The sequence below is a fragment of the Zea mays genome, chromosome 6, assembly GCF_902167145.1.
Source record: "Zea mays cultivar B73 chromosome 6, Zm-B73-REFERENCE-NAM-5.0, whole genome shotgun sequence".
Lineage (NCBI taxonomy): Eukaryota > Viridiplantae > Streptophyta > Magnoliopsida > Poales > Poaceae > Zea > Zea mays.
Window position 1 is genome coordinate 136565965 of NC_050101.1, and position 13865 is coordinate 136579829.

Consider the following 13865-nt stretch of genomic DNA (forward strand, 5'->3'; position numbering starts at 1 on the left):
GGTCTTGGTATGGAGTATGAGAAGATTGATGTTTGCCAAGACAATTGTATGCTTTTTTGGAAGGAACATGGCAGAGAACAGAAATGCTTAAAATGTGGGAAGTCGAGGTACGTGGAGCTTGTAAATGAAGATGGTGAGAAGGTGGTGACAAAGGTTGCACATAAACAGCTTCGGTACATGCCTCTCACTCCTAGAGTGAAACGTTTGTTTCTCTCGAGGAAGACCGCTATGCACATGAGGTGGCATAAAGATTGTACGGACAGACAAGATGGGTTAATGGTGCACCCGTCAGATGGTGATGCATGGAAGGCTCTTGACAAATTTGATCCAGATTTTGCCAGCGATGCAAGAAACGTTCGTATTGGCTTGGCAACTGATGGTTTCACGCCGTTCAATATGACCGCTGCGTCGTATTCATGTTGGCCTGTCATTGCCATACCGTACAACCTTCCACCTGCTCTTTGCATGAAATATGAGTTTATGTTCCTATGTCTTGTTATACCTGGGCCTGAGCATCCTGGCGTACGCCTCAATGTGATGCTTCAACCACTGATTGAAGAGTTAAAGAAGCTATGGCAAGGTGTGGAAGCCTATGACTGCTTCAAGAAGCAGAAATTCAATCTTCGTGTTGCATATCTGTTCTCGGTTCATGATTTTATGGCGTATGGTATTTTCTCTGGATGGAGCGTGCATGGTAGATTGACGTGTCCTTATTGTGCTAAAGATACAGATTGTTTTCGTCTTAGTGCTGGTGGCAAGATATGTTACTTTGATTGCCATAGATGTTTTCTACCCTTCAATCACCCCTTTAGAAGGCAGAGAAAGGAATTTAGGAAGGGCACCATTGTCACGAAGGGACCGCCCAAGCGACGTAGTGGGATAGAAATTACAGAAGAGCATATGAAACTTGTCCTAGACGAGAGTGGGAAAAGGTATCAAGGTTTCGGTGAGGAGCATAACTGGACTCACATATGTGGCTTGTGAGAGCTTCCTTATGCTAAGTCATTGATTTTGATGCACAACATCGATGTCATGCATCAAGAGAGTAACTTTTGCCAAGCCCTCATAAATACATGCATGGATTTCCCTGATAAAACGAAAGACAATGACAAGGCACGCATGGACTTAGCAGTGATATGTGATCGTCCAACCCAAGTGCTTAGAGAAAACGGAGGCAAACCAAAAGCTGACTATTGTCTGAAATCTAAGCAACGGAAAGAAGTGATGAAGTGGATGAAGGATATTAAATTCCCCGATGGTTATGCCGCTGGTTTTAGAAGATCTGTGAACTTGAAGACAATGAAGATGAATGGACTGAAGAGCCATGACTTCCACATAATTATGGAGAGACTCATGCCTGTAATGTTTCGTGGGTACATTTCCGAAGCTGTGTGGAAAACGTTAGCTGAAGTTAGCTATTTCTACAGACAGTTGTGTGCTAAAGAAATCAGAAGAGATGTGATGGAACAGCTGGAGAAAGAGGCACCGGTGATTTTGTGCAAATTGGAAAAAATATTTCCACCGGGTTTCTTCAATCCTATGCAGCATCTCTTTATACATCTTCCATATGAGGCTAAGGTCGGTGGTCCTGTTCAGTATAGGTGGATGTTTCATATAGAAAGAGCATTAAAGAAGCTTAGAGCAATGGTGGGCAATAAGGCAAGAGTTGAAGGATGTATTGCGGAACAATTTAAACTAAAGGAGGTAGCACACTTCACAAGTTGTTACTTTGCAGAAGAACATAATGTATTTGCTCGAAAGAAAAGGTACCATGATGATGAACGAGAGATGCCTCCGTGTAGTGATCTTTCGATTTTTCCGACAAACGGCAAAGCCGTTGGTCCACCCAAGTCATATCACCTCAGTATGGAAGAACGAAAGTCTGCTTTACTGTACATGTTCACGAATATGCCTGAGGTGGAGAAATACTTTGTGTAAGACTTGTTTTCTTAAACTGTTCATATGTGAATTAGTTTATGTTATCAAATATCTCATGTCATACAATAATATTTGACAGCGAGTTTGATGAACAAAACATGAGGTGTCTCGGTAGGCCAACAGCGAGAGACATAGACAAATTGCGACGCGATGGTATGCATGGGCGACCTAATTTCATTATGTGGCTTCGGGACCGTGTAAGTCTTAATTATGTGGCTCCGAGAGCTAATTTCATTTAACTAATATTACAGAATTTGCTAATGCTTTGTGGCATGATTGACAGTTTGGGGAGGAAATGAATTTGAATGATGACTTACGTCAGTTATCTATTGGAAGCGTAACTGCCAAAAGCCGGTGGAAGCGTAACTGCCAAAAGCCGGATAGAGCGAGAGGCTGATAGGACTTTAATCATGCCACATGGAGATCGGTGAGTGTAATATATTAACTTATCTAATATAACTATTATGTGTATTGTTAATGTTTTTGTGTAATGCAGGAATTGGGAGGACCTGTCCTTTGACGGCAAGGGACACCACACTCAGGTTAACCTTACGTTGGGTTCTCTTTGCCGCCTTCACTACCCTGGTATAGTGAAGGTGTCAAACGGTGATACCGAGGATGAGGTGCTCGTCAGTACCTGGGATGAGTACAAGTTTAAAAAGGAACGAAACCACACCGACAGACAGGGACTTGTGCGTAATGACTTTTGGGTATGAATTCTTTATTATTTTTGTTATGTTTCTTAATATTGTAAATCTATGACTTATAACATTTGTATTCTTTATGTTGTAGCTTCGATATCGGTTGCCTGATGGAGAGGATTACATGGGGCACGCTGAACGTGTCTTGCAAAACAATGCAAAGAAGCTGGTGAAGGATGCCATATACTATGCGAGAATTCAGGCTACAAACCTGTATTTTCAAAAGCATCCGGAAGAAGCAGGCCCCTTGAATAAAAAGGAAGGGTCCTCAAAGATATATTTGACTGAGGATCAATATCGTGAGGTTACTATTCAATTTGTTTTACCCTTTATATTTATTGTCGTGATTGATATAATATGTAACATTGTGTGTGTGCAGGTGATGGTTCCATGGATGGCGCCCGTGCCTGATGCGTACTATTCTTGGTGTCGATATTGGGCTTCCGAAGGCTTCCAGAAAGCGTCAGCGCATCACAGACAATGTCGAGGAACCAATCCTAACCACAAGTTTGGCGGTGACGACATGATACGAAAAGCTAAAAGAATGGTAAGTTTCATCTTTCTATGTCGATCAACAAATAATACGATTGCTTATGAATGTTTTTTGTTTATACAGGAAGCTACGAGTGGCCAAAAGCCTAGTGACATTGAGGTCTACCAGGAGGGCCACAAAGGACCAGACCCGAACAACCCTGACCAGCTCTGCAGCCAGACAGCCACGGATCGCTTGGTGAGTTTTGGCTCAAAAGTTCAAACGTTCATATAAATTCCTGCATTTGTAAGGTTGTGAATGATGTATAGGCGGCATATGGGGAGGAGATGGTTCGTCGCCATGGCCCTGACTACGACTGGCGCCATGAACCGGTGGATCCCTCGGTGGTGTACGCAAGTGGTGGTGGCAAAGCGCATGGACAGTAAGCTCTAACTTATGAAATTATATGGTTGACACTAAATTGATTATGCAGTAATAACATTTTTTGAATCACTTATAGATACGCACTCTTCGACGGATTCATTGACTCGTCGTCGGTGAGATCTCAGAGGACGGGTTCATCTTCCCGTAGCTCATGCTCTCGTCGACCGAACGAGCAGGAGTTGGAGATTATGAGGATGCGTGAAGAGATGAGACAACAACGCGAATTTATGGAGGCTTGCAATGCTCATAATCAAGCGATGTATCAAGTGAGTACACATAATCCGAACTCTAAATTATTATATTTCAATACAACATCTTCAGTAGTAACACATATGTGTTTAACAGTTAATGCAGCAACAGGGCATCATATCAAATTTTCCACCGCCACCACAATGGAGCCAATTTGCAAACACACCAGTTCCACCACCACAGTTCACCACCCCTCCGACACATATACATGCACCTGGAGATAGGGTACGTTTGATAACTCTCCATTAATTTATACACTTGTATACTTTTTGATATTTGCATTTAACGTGTTGATATTTGCTAACTTGCATAGGTTACGCCTAAAGCGGGTGGCAGTGGGTCTGATCCAGCAGCAGGTACTGGATTTGTTGACTCGCTCTTCGCGTTCCCTCCTCCTGGTGGTGAAGGCGGCAGCGGTCAAAGCTCTAACCACCCAAGTGGTGGTTATCTCTAAACACTTAAACTCGTGCTCGTTATGTTTTTAACTCCTGGACATTATGTTTGTGTAAACACTCTCGTATCTGAAATGTTTGTGATGTGTGAATTATATCAATGTGTTTGTGATGTGTGATGTCAATGATGTGTTTGTGATGTGTGATGTCAATGCGTTTGTGATTTATATGTTTATGTGATACGTTTTGTCATATGTTTGTGATATATATGTTTTGTGTATGTTATGTGTGAGAAATATCTAATTTGGTGTTGCTGTTGCAGAAATATAGGTTAACTCCCGTCGGCCCAGTTAATTCCCGTCGGTTTGACCATAGCCGACGGGAATTGACTATTAACTCCCGTCGGCCCAGATAGTTCCCGTCGGCTGACCTGGCCGACGGGAATTAATAAGTAATTCCCGTCGGCTGAGCTGGCCGACGGGAATTAATTAGTAACTCCCGTCGGCTGACCTGGCCGACGGGGATTAATTAGTAACGCCCGTCGGTTGTAGTGGCCGACGGGAATTAGCCCTTATTCCCGTCGGCTCGATATTGGCCGACGGGGATTACGTATTCCCGTCGACAGCCGACGGAAATAACCGTATCCCCGACAAGGGACGCCTGGCGGCTGACAACCGACGGGAATAAGGGCTAAACCGACGGGAATTACTTATTCCCGTCGGTTTAGTGCTTATTCCCGTCGGTTCCTGGCCGACGGGAATTAACTGTTTTCCTGTAGTGTGAACACCCACAATTAAAACTGAATTAATTAATAAATGACACGTAAGTAACCTATGCATCATGCTGGACTTCTTTTGTTTGTTTGTGCATCAAACACAAAATTTATAAAGGAGGCAAGTCTAGTTCCGAATTCAAATTGGGCCATCAAATAAAATGGGAATAGTAGAGTTAAAGAATGGAGGATATCCAATAATTATGCCAATAAATAAGTGATAATTATCTCAAAAGGAGATAGTAATATTCATAATAAGGTTTAATTAGCCACATGAAGGTATGAAGTTCAAATCACTAATTCAAATTTATTAGAAAACTAGAAATTGGCAAAATAAAAAGAAATAAGAAAAAGGAAAATCTCAAACTCGCTTGCTGGGCCGGCTCAACGCCATTCGGCCCACTTCGCTGTTTTCCCCGCGCGGCCCATGCTCCTGCCTCCGCGCGCACCCGACAAGCGGGGCCCGCTGTCAGCCTCTCCGGTTCCTTCGCGCGGCTCGCGCGTGTGTCGCTGCATCGCGGTCCCACCGGTCGGGACCTTCTTCCCCGCAGAAATCGCGCGCGCGTAGCGGAATGCCGAGATTCCTGGGAGCTATGGGGGCGGCCGGACTCTCCGAGCGACGCGGCGCTTGACCCGGCGCCATAACCCCCTTGCTCTTCATTAAATAGCGGTGTCTGTTCTTCTCTCGAAGCCAACCTCCTTGCCCTCTTCCTTCCGTCGCCGCCAGTGAAAGCGTAGCGGGTGCTCGTCGTCGTGTGACCGGAGCCGTGATTGGGTCAGGTTTGTGCGCAAGACCGTGGCGGACCTGCGCCTGGGGATTAATCGTGAGCAGAGAGACAGGGACATCACGAATTCGTCGCCGGACTTCAACTCCCACGGCCGGACCGCTGCGCTGCGAGGGCAGGCTTCCTCAGAGTTTAATCGCTGGTATATTACCCACCCCCATCCTCGTTGTCCTATCTGCTCTGTATTGCACCAACTAGAACAGGATAAGAACTACCCATTCGCGCGAATGGTTTGCTCCGGCGGGACGCGCCGTGGGCGCGGGGCTGCGCCGCCGTCGTCAGACCCGTTTGGGGCAGATAGATGGGGGCCGCCGATCTCCTACGGGACGGCCCAGATTTGATGTGAATACCGCTTCCATCGTGGGCGTAGTATTCGTCCGATCGGAATCGGACGATAGGCGCTTATCTCAGTATTCATTAAATTGTGACCGTTGATCTTAGATCGTGTGGATCCCATGGCGTACCGGTTCGCGTGGTTGTTGATTTAATCTGGACGCGTGATTCCTAATCGGACAGCCGAGATTATGCGATACCCCTTCGCGGGTATGTTTTATAAAAGAAACCCTAGGTTTTCTCGGATTCAACCCGCCGTCCTGGGGGCGCTATTCACTGAGTCTGTGGAGTCTTGCACCATTGCCCCTGCGCTTTCCTGAAATTGAGGCCCAATCCAGAGAGTTATTAAATCAGAAAAATGAATTGGAAAATGAGTTTTTAATATAAAAACAATTCATAGGATTTGTATAATTCATAGAAAATGCATATAAACTCCAAATTGGTCCATTCCAGTTTCTAAATTTTCATAATACCATTGTATATACATTTGTACCACTGTTTTTACATGAAATACACATTAAAATTTATTTCTCACTTAACCCTATATTAAATGCATAAAATCTTTAGAAATCCATAACTTAAAATCTATAACTCCAAATTTAATGATTCCAGTTCCTATGATCTCATTTTAATGTGTAGATTTTTACTGTATATTTTATTTACATGTTTGATGTGATGTTAGTTTATGCTATACTATGTATGTATTGTGTTGATGCGAGTAGACGAGCAAGCTACACAGGATTCTGAGGTTCAGCTGGTAGAGATAGCTGAGCAGGAGCTCGTTGAAGGCAAGTTGTGCCCTTGATCACTTCTTTTACCCATTCATGTTCTTATTATTCATAATGATTTGTATAGGTTAATTTTGATGGGACCCAATAGGATACCCTAGATTTGACTATCTTTATACCTTGCTTCACCACTGGTTTTACTACTAAACTTTTGGGTAGTACATGCTATTGCTTTATGTGGCTTTGGGTATAGAGATATTCATCACTCACTTTTATACTTGTTATTATTTGTTCATTATTTTATGTTCATGATAAGATCATTATGTTAATGGGAACATGGAGAACCACCCGGGAAAACAGTGCTACCACAAGGGTTTAATGGGACGCCCTTGGCTGATTAACTAGGAAAGCTAGTGGAGGGCTACCTTACCTGAAAGGGGCAAGGGCAGTAGGGGAGTGGTCAGTGTAGGGAGGTCCTTGGGTTGATTTTGCTGCGATGGCGGTCAGACAAGAACCCTGCACTGGAGCTTCCTATAAACTGTAGCGGGTAGTCTGAAGCTAGTGGAACTTTGTAAAGGCCTCGTAGTGGTACCCTGCCTCGCTTCCTAGGTAGAGGTGTATGGAGTCTGATCAACTCCGTGGCAAATGGGTAACACGACTTGTGGGTAAAGATGCGCAACCTCTGCAGAGTGTAAAACTGGTATACTAGCCGTGCTCACGGTCATGAGCGGCTCGGACACTCACATGATTAATCTATGGAACTTAAACTTAATTTGTCATATCATTGCATTTGGGATAATTTTACTATTACTTTTACTTATTATTACTATGGTTTGGTATTCACTTACACTTAGTAACTGCTAATAAAATTTTGACCAACTTATAAAAGCAATGCTCAGCTTCAGCCTTTATTTCATTGATCAGCCTTACACTTCATGAACTCCCACCTTTGGTGAGTTCATGTCACATTATTCCCCACAACTTGTTGAGCGATGAACATGTGTGAGCTCACCCTTGCTGTCTCACACCCCCCCACAGGAGAAGAACAGGTGGTTTAGGAGGAGCCACAAGGCGAGGAGTATGATCTGATCTAGGTGGTGTTTCTCAGTTGACTTTTGCGCCGACGATCCTTAGTTCGTTTTATATTTATTCTCTTACTTTGTAATAAGTCTTCCGCTATGTAATAAATACTCTGATGTTTTGTGACATTTATCTCTATACACTATGTTATTATATATGTTGTCTTCTTTGGCGCATGTATGAGTTGCACCTGGCTTTGTCCTTTAAAACCGGGTGTTACACATGTTTTCACCTAAACAAGGCTAGGAGTAGGCATAGTCCACTTTGAGTCATGTCTCCTGCTGCTTAAGTTCAATATTTTTGTGAAATCTAAATGTTCAAAATCTAGTGTCATCTTCCATAGCTATGCTTTTCTTTGATCACTTATGTTTTAGTGCTCTCTAGCTGAACCTGTTGTCCAAAGTACTGACATGGAAATTTTTGGTTAACCTTAACACCAGAAAGAGCTTGCGAAATTATGTTTGTGATTCTCTGAGTTATTCCCTAAATATGTGTAAGTATAAGTTTTGATCCCTGCTACTATATAGATCATCGTTAGGAATGAATTGTAGTGCTGCCTTATGGTTAACCTTAAAACCAGAAAGAGCTATGCTTTTCTTTTGAATGAACAGGTATTAGCAATAGCCCCTCCACCTGTTTATGGCTACAACGAAGAGTGGGGGGGAGGAGATTATTATAACAGTGGGATGAGGCATGGTTCCCCGACGCTAGGCGTGGTTGAAGCTCTGGACGCCACGAGGGCCACTGCAGTCACTGCCGAGGAAGCGCGTACTGCCGTCAGGGAGATGGAGAAGAAGGCCGCCACTACTGCAAAGCTAGCCGCCAACACTATGGACAAGGTGGGATTTGTCGTTGTTGTTGTGGCCAGTGCCGTCGCCGGGGAAGCTAATGCCTTGGATTTAGTGGCACATCGCTATTTGGCTGTGAACTTATGATGTATGAACATTGCTATGAGTGTAACCTGTGCTGATGCTTTGTTATGAAATTTATCTAAGAATTGGAGATCAGTTCCAGTTATGTGTCTATGTGCCTTTTTTTTATCAAATTAGCATTGTGTTGTTGTGTGGTCATAGACACAAAACTAACAGCAGCACAAGTTGGTGTACCTGCTATGTGTTGTTTGATGCAATTTGTGTTGCTTGTGTTTTAGGCCAACATGACTCTTTAGAAATAATTTAAAGTGATATTGATAATGTTTGCTACGCTGATTTTGCATATCACTGCCACACTGATTTTGCATGTCATAGTGATGTTTATCGTTTCGTATCTATGTTTCACACATTTTTTTAGTCCCGTAGCAACGCACGGGCATAGACCTAGTAGAATACATATGTACATGTCCATGATTGATTAGACAGCGTCCGCGTATTTATGTTGGGGAGCCCTAGTTTCCTTTACTGCTAGTTCATTTTTGAAATAAACCACGACAAATTAAAAAAACAGAGAGAGTATATTGCAGACTCCCTCCACACATCCAACTATTTTGAGAAATAAGTGCCTTTTCTTCTTTCTTTTCTTTTTTCCTTCATGGCCTCATGGGGCTTCGAATGAGGCCGATGGTTGGTGGTTTGGCTCTGGGTGCCTTTAGGCCTTGTTCGTTTGTGTCGGATTGGTGGGCCGGAACGATTCCTACCCGGATTGCTTCTTTAATTTATATAAACTTTGATTAACTGGAACGATTTCGGGTGCAATCCGATAGAAACGAACAAGCCCTTAAGCTGTTCTCTAACAACTATCTACACTGCACAAATACTGAATCCCGAACATGATCAACTTAGATCAAAACCAGCTTCTGAGTTTATCGCATACAATAGTTTGGTTTGCATCTGCTCCTTGCTGTTCAAGAATCAAAGCAAACTGTTAATCACGTTGTAATTAGCTCATCAAACAGAATACACAGCAATTTATGGGTCACCACGAAACACTAAGGCCTTGTTCGGTTATTCCCAGTATATATAGATTGAATGGGATTAGAAAAATTTTAGAAGAACTTTGACTTGCTTGGAATTTAAACACATCCAATCCCACTCAATCTACATGGATTGAGAGCTAACCGAACAAGCCCTAATGTGGTTAAACTAACTGGCCGTTTGTTTCCCGCGCTAAAATTAATACATATTACATCAGATATTTGGATGCTAGTTACAAGAATTAAATATAGTCTAATTACAAAACTAATTAGACAGATAGGAACTAAACAATAAGATGTACCTATTAAACCTATCGATTCCATGATTCACTCATGCTATGCTACAGTAAACTTTTGCAAATCAATGATTAATTAGGCTTAAAAATTATCTTGGTGTTTAGTCTTTAGTTGTATAATTAGTTTTGTAATTAGACTATATTTAATACTGATAGACATTCAAACATCTAATGCGACATGTGCTAAACTTTAGTCCCTAACAAGAGGCATCTTTTATAGGGTGGAAGCTTCAGAAGGTTCATGCAGGTAGGCAGGTAGCTGATGTAGGCAAGCGGTTTGCATGCTCCTCCAGCCCTGGAACACCAGCTTTAATGCATTCAATCGAAGGGGCAAAAAAATGAAGTTAGGAGAACATTGCACCATCCCATATGGAACATAAACAAGCAGTTAGATGTAGCCAACCTCTGAATGCAGAATTTTGGTTCGAGATACTGAAATCCAAGGAGGGGGTCACGAGAACATCCAGTAACAAACCTGTCCATTTATTGGCATCAACATACACAGAATATTAAATAAACGGTTCATTGTTACACTGCGACAAGTCATGGTGATTAATATGTGGTACCCTACATGCCACAAAGAGATCTCTAGAGAAAACAGCAGCACAAGGTAGAGGAGCTAACAAGAGACTAGGCATGAATACTCCTGGGTTTTTAAATATATGACATCAAACATCACATGTAAAAAAGAACGTAGTATGTGTTAGTGTCAAAAAATACAACTAATGGTTATTAAATATATGGCAGTTTTGGCACAGTATTTTATCCCCTTTTTGTCTTGGACATCTCACCCCTGCTATGGAAGATAGCAGCTTTTGCTGACGGGTGAAGTGTTTGCAATAGGGCTCATAACGACAAGAGCATTAATAGTGCCATTATTCTAGGAGCATGGTGTTTGTGGATACAACGTAACCGAGCAGTCTTTCATGGTGTGTTGGGTTCTAGTTGGAGTCAAACATCTTGGAAGTTTAGGCTTAGCTGAAGCCCTTGGTGTGGTCGGGTCAAGTACCTAGGTTGTTTTTTAGCTTTAAGTGTGAGTTATCTTGGGGTTCCTGCATTGCAGGTTTCTCCCTTCTTGTAGGATGTGATGTTCTCTTCTCTCTAATATGTTATGATGCGCAGTTCTCCTACGCATTTCGAAAAAATACAACTAAAGCATTTGTTAGCGAGTGAGAGTAGAAGAGGCACTAACTTGAGAAACTTTTTCTGGTTGTCCAAACTTAAGCTCTTCAAGACCTCCCAAAACATCTCAATAAGCTCATGGTCCTGAAAAAAGAAGCCATCACTAATCTAGACAAGAACCAACAAAAATAATTTGACCTTCATATATATATGAACTTAAAATGAAAAAATGTATATAACTGAGTTTTTATCGTGCTATTCAAATTTGATGTGAACCTTTTGACACTAATACTTGTCTGAAACTTCGCCACTCCAAAAAAACCAAAACTTTGCTCAACAAGTCAGTTTTGGTTTTTTTTGCAACCAGGTGTGTGCATAGCTACTATCCACAACATGTCAGTCCTTACACAGCATTACATAAACCATGCAGACTCTCAGTCACATTCCAATAGGATTGCTAAGCTACATTTAGTGATGAAAAGAGGGGTCTTGTTACATAAGAAAGCAACACATACCGGATGATATCCTGCAGAATAGTTGGTGTTCGACCGCAGGTCATCAATATCCAAGCTTTCTAAAGATCCAGATATGAGAACTTGCAGGAAACAACATAGACAAATAAGAAAACAAGGTAGGAACATGCCATTTAAAATACCGCTTTCTCTGAAACAAACATAAAAACAAGCCAAAGCAGCTTAGCAACTATAGTGGCATTATTTCTTCCCCCAAAATTATACATTCCATACAATATCACTAGAGATAAAGGGCCATGTAGTGGTGAGGTATGCTGAACTGTTGAAGTACCTGAATTTCATGTTCATTGAACATATCAATCCAATCTTTTGGTATAAGCTGTTGAAAACCTCTCAAGAAGTGTGTACTTTGTGCACGGATCTATTGATAGAAACCAGGAAAACATTTAGCAAAGCCTCCTAATGCATCCAATGATATGACTATTGACTACTTTCTTTTTACCTGATAGTTTAACCGATGATTGGCGACAAGATGGATAAAAGTAATAACATTATCATTTGTTACACGCATGTGCCTCCCACTAGGGAGAAGTTCTTCTTCACATTGTTCACCATATTCATTATTTACTGTTAGAATACCCGTTTAGGGTTTTGGGGTTTTTCTCTGTGTAATTACTATCTCGCCCCTCTGTAATGGGCCTGGCCCAGTACTCAAGTCTATTAATACACCACCCAACCCCTGTTAGGGTTAGGGTATCAGAGGTGTAGGGTGGCTCACCGCCTTTGAGGGAAGACGGTTGAGGAGATGCGTGGCAGTATGAAGGGCCTCTGCCCAGTAGGTGGCAGGGAGAGACGCTTGAAAGAGAAGGCAGCAGATCATGTTGGTGGTGGTGCGAATCATGCGCTCGGCTCGGCCATTCTGAGCAGAGGTGTAGGGACACGAGAAACGCAACTGGACGCCGTGAGTGAGGAAGAAAGAACGGGAGGCGTTGTTGTCGAACTCGCGGCCATTGTCGCACTGCAGGGCACGGACCGAGCGCCGGAACTGGGTGGATACCCAGGCGAAGAAGTGAGTGAGGGTGGTAAACGTGTTGGACTTCAGCCGAAGGGGAAAGTCCAAAGGAAATGGGAGTAGTCGTCCAGAATGACCAGGTAATATTTGTAGCCGGAGAGGCTAAGGACAGGAGACGTCCAGAGATCACAGTGGACAAGATCAAAGGCCTGAACAGCCCTAGACGTGGAAGTGGAAAAAGGAAGACGGGAGTGACGACCGAGCTGACAAGCATGACAGAGGTGCTCAGAAGAGCCCCGAGTATAGGATATGTCTGAGTGGCCGGCAAGCTAGGACATGACATCAGGTCCAGGGTGCCCGAGGCGACGGTGCCAAATGGCGGAGGAGGTGGTGGTAGTAAGGGCAGGAGATGGGGCTACTCTGGTGTGGGGAGTGGAGGGCAAGTGAAGAGAATAGAGGGCGCCGGAGCTGTCACAGCGAGCGAGCACAGCATGTGTGGGAAGGTGACGTATGGTGAGACCCCAGGGGTCGAACTCCATAGAGCACTGGTTGTCACTAGTGAAGCGACGAACCGAGAGGAGGGGATGAGTCAGTCTAGGAGCAACAAGGACATCGTTGAGGCAGAATGGTCCTGGAAGAACCGATGCACCTACTGAGGTGACCGGGAGGGTGGAGCCGTTGCCAATGACGATGGAGGAAGGATGTGAGGGGTGTGGTGGATGGGAGTGGAATAACGAACTAGTTGTGGGGGTAGTGTGGAAGGAGGCCCCGGAGTCAACCACCCAATCGATGGTGGGAGGGGGAGGTGGTGGTGGCGAAGGTACGGTGTGAGCGGAGAGGGCTAAAGAGGGTGCCCCAATAGAGGCGCTAGGGAGGGAGGGAGATGACACGGGCTCAACCGCTAGGGAGGCGATCGCAGCACATGGGAAGACAAGCGGTCCAGGCACGTGACGGCCCGCCTGAGGGTGGATCTCTACGCAGTCCTGGAGAATCAGGTTCCAGACTGGATCGAAGGACACGAACATGCCCCGGATGAGCTGGCCGTTGTGGAGGAAGGCACACACAATCACAGGAGCGGCGGGCGAGGTAAAGCTCATGAATGGCGGAGGTGATGCCATGGAACCGGTGTTGGTGGGGACAACACATGTAGGAGAAGCGC

General features: G+C 43.8%; 1 non-coding gene across 1 annotated transcript; it reads right to left on the reverse strand.

The window, feature by feature from the left end:
• Nucleotides 1–10490: 10490 nt before the first annotated feature.
• On the reverse strand, nucleotides 10491–11820 carry LOC103631423 (uncharacterized). Its single transcript, XR_002263230.2, has 3 exons — nucleotides 11737–11820; nucleotides 11292–11365; nucleotides 10491–10574 (listed from the first exon to the last, which is right to left on the reverse strand). It is a non-coding gene; the product is annotated as an uncharacterized protein (transcript).
• Nucleotides 11821–13865: the final 2045 nt, after the last annotated feature.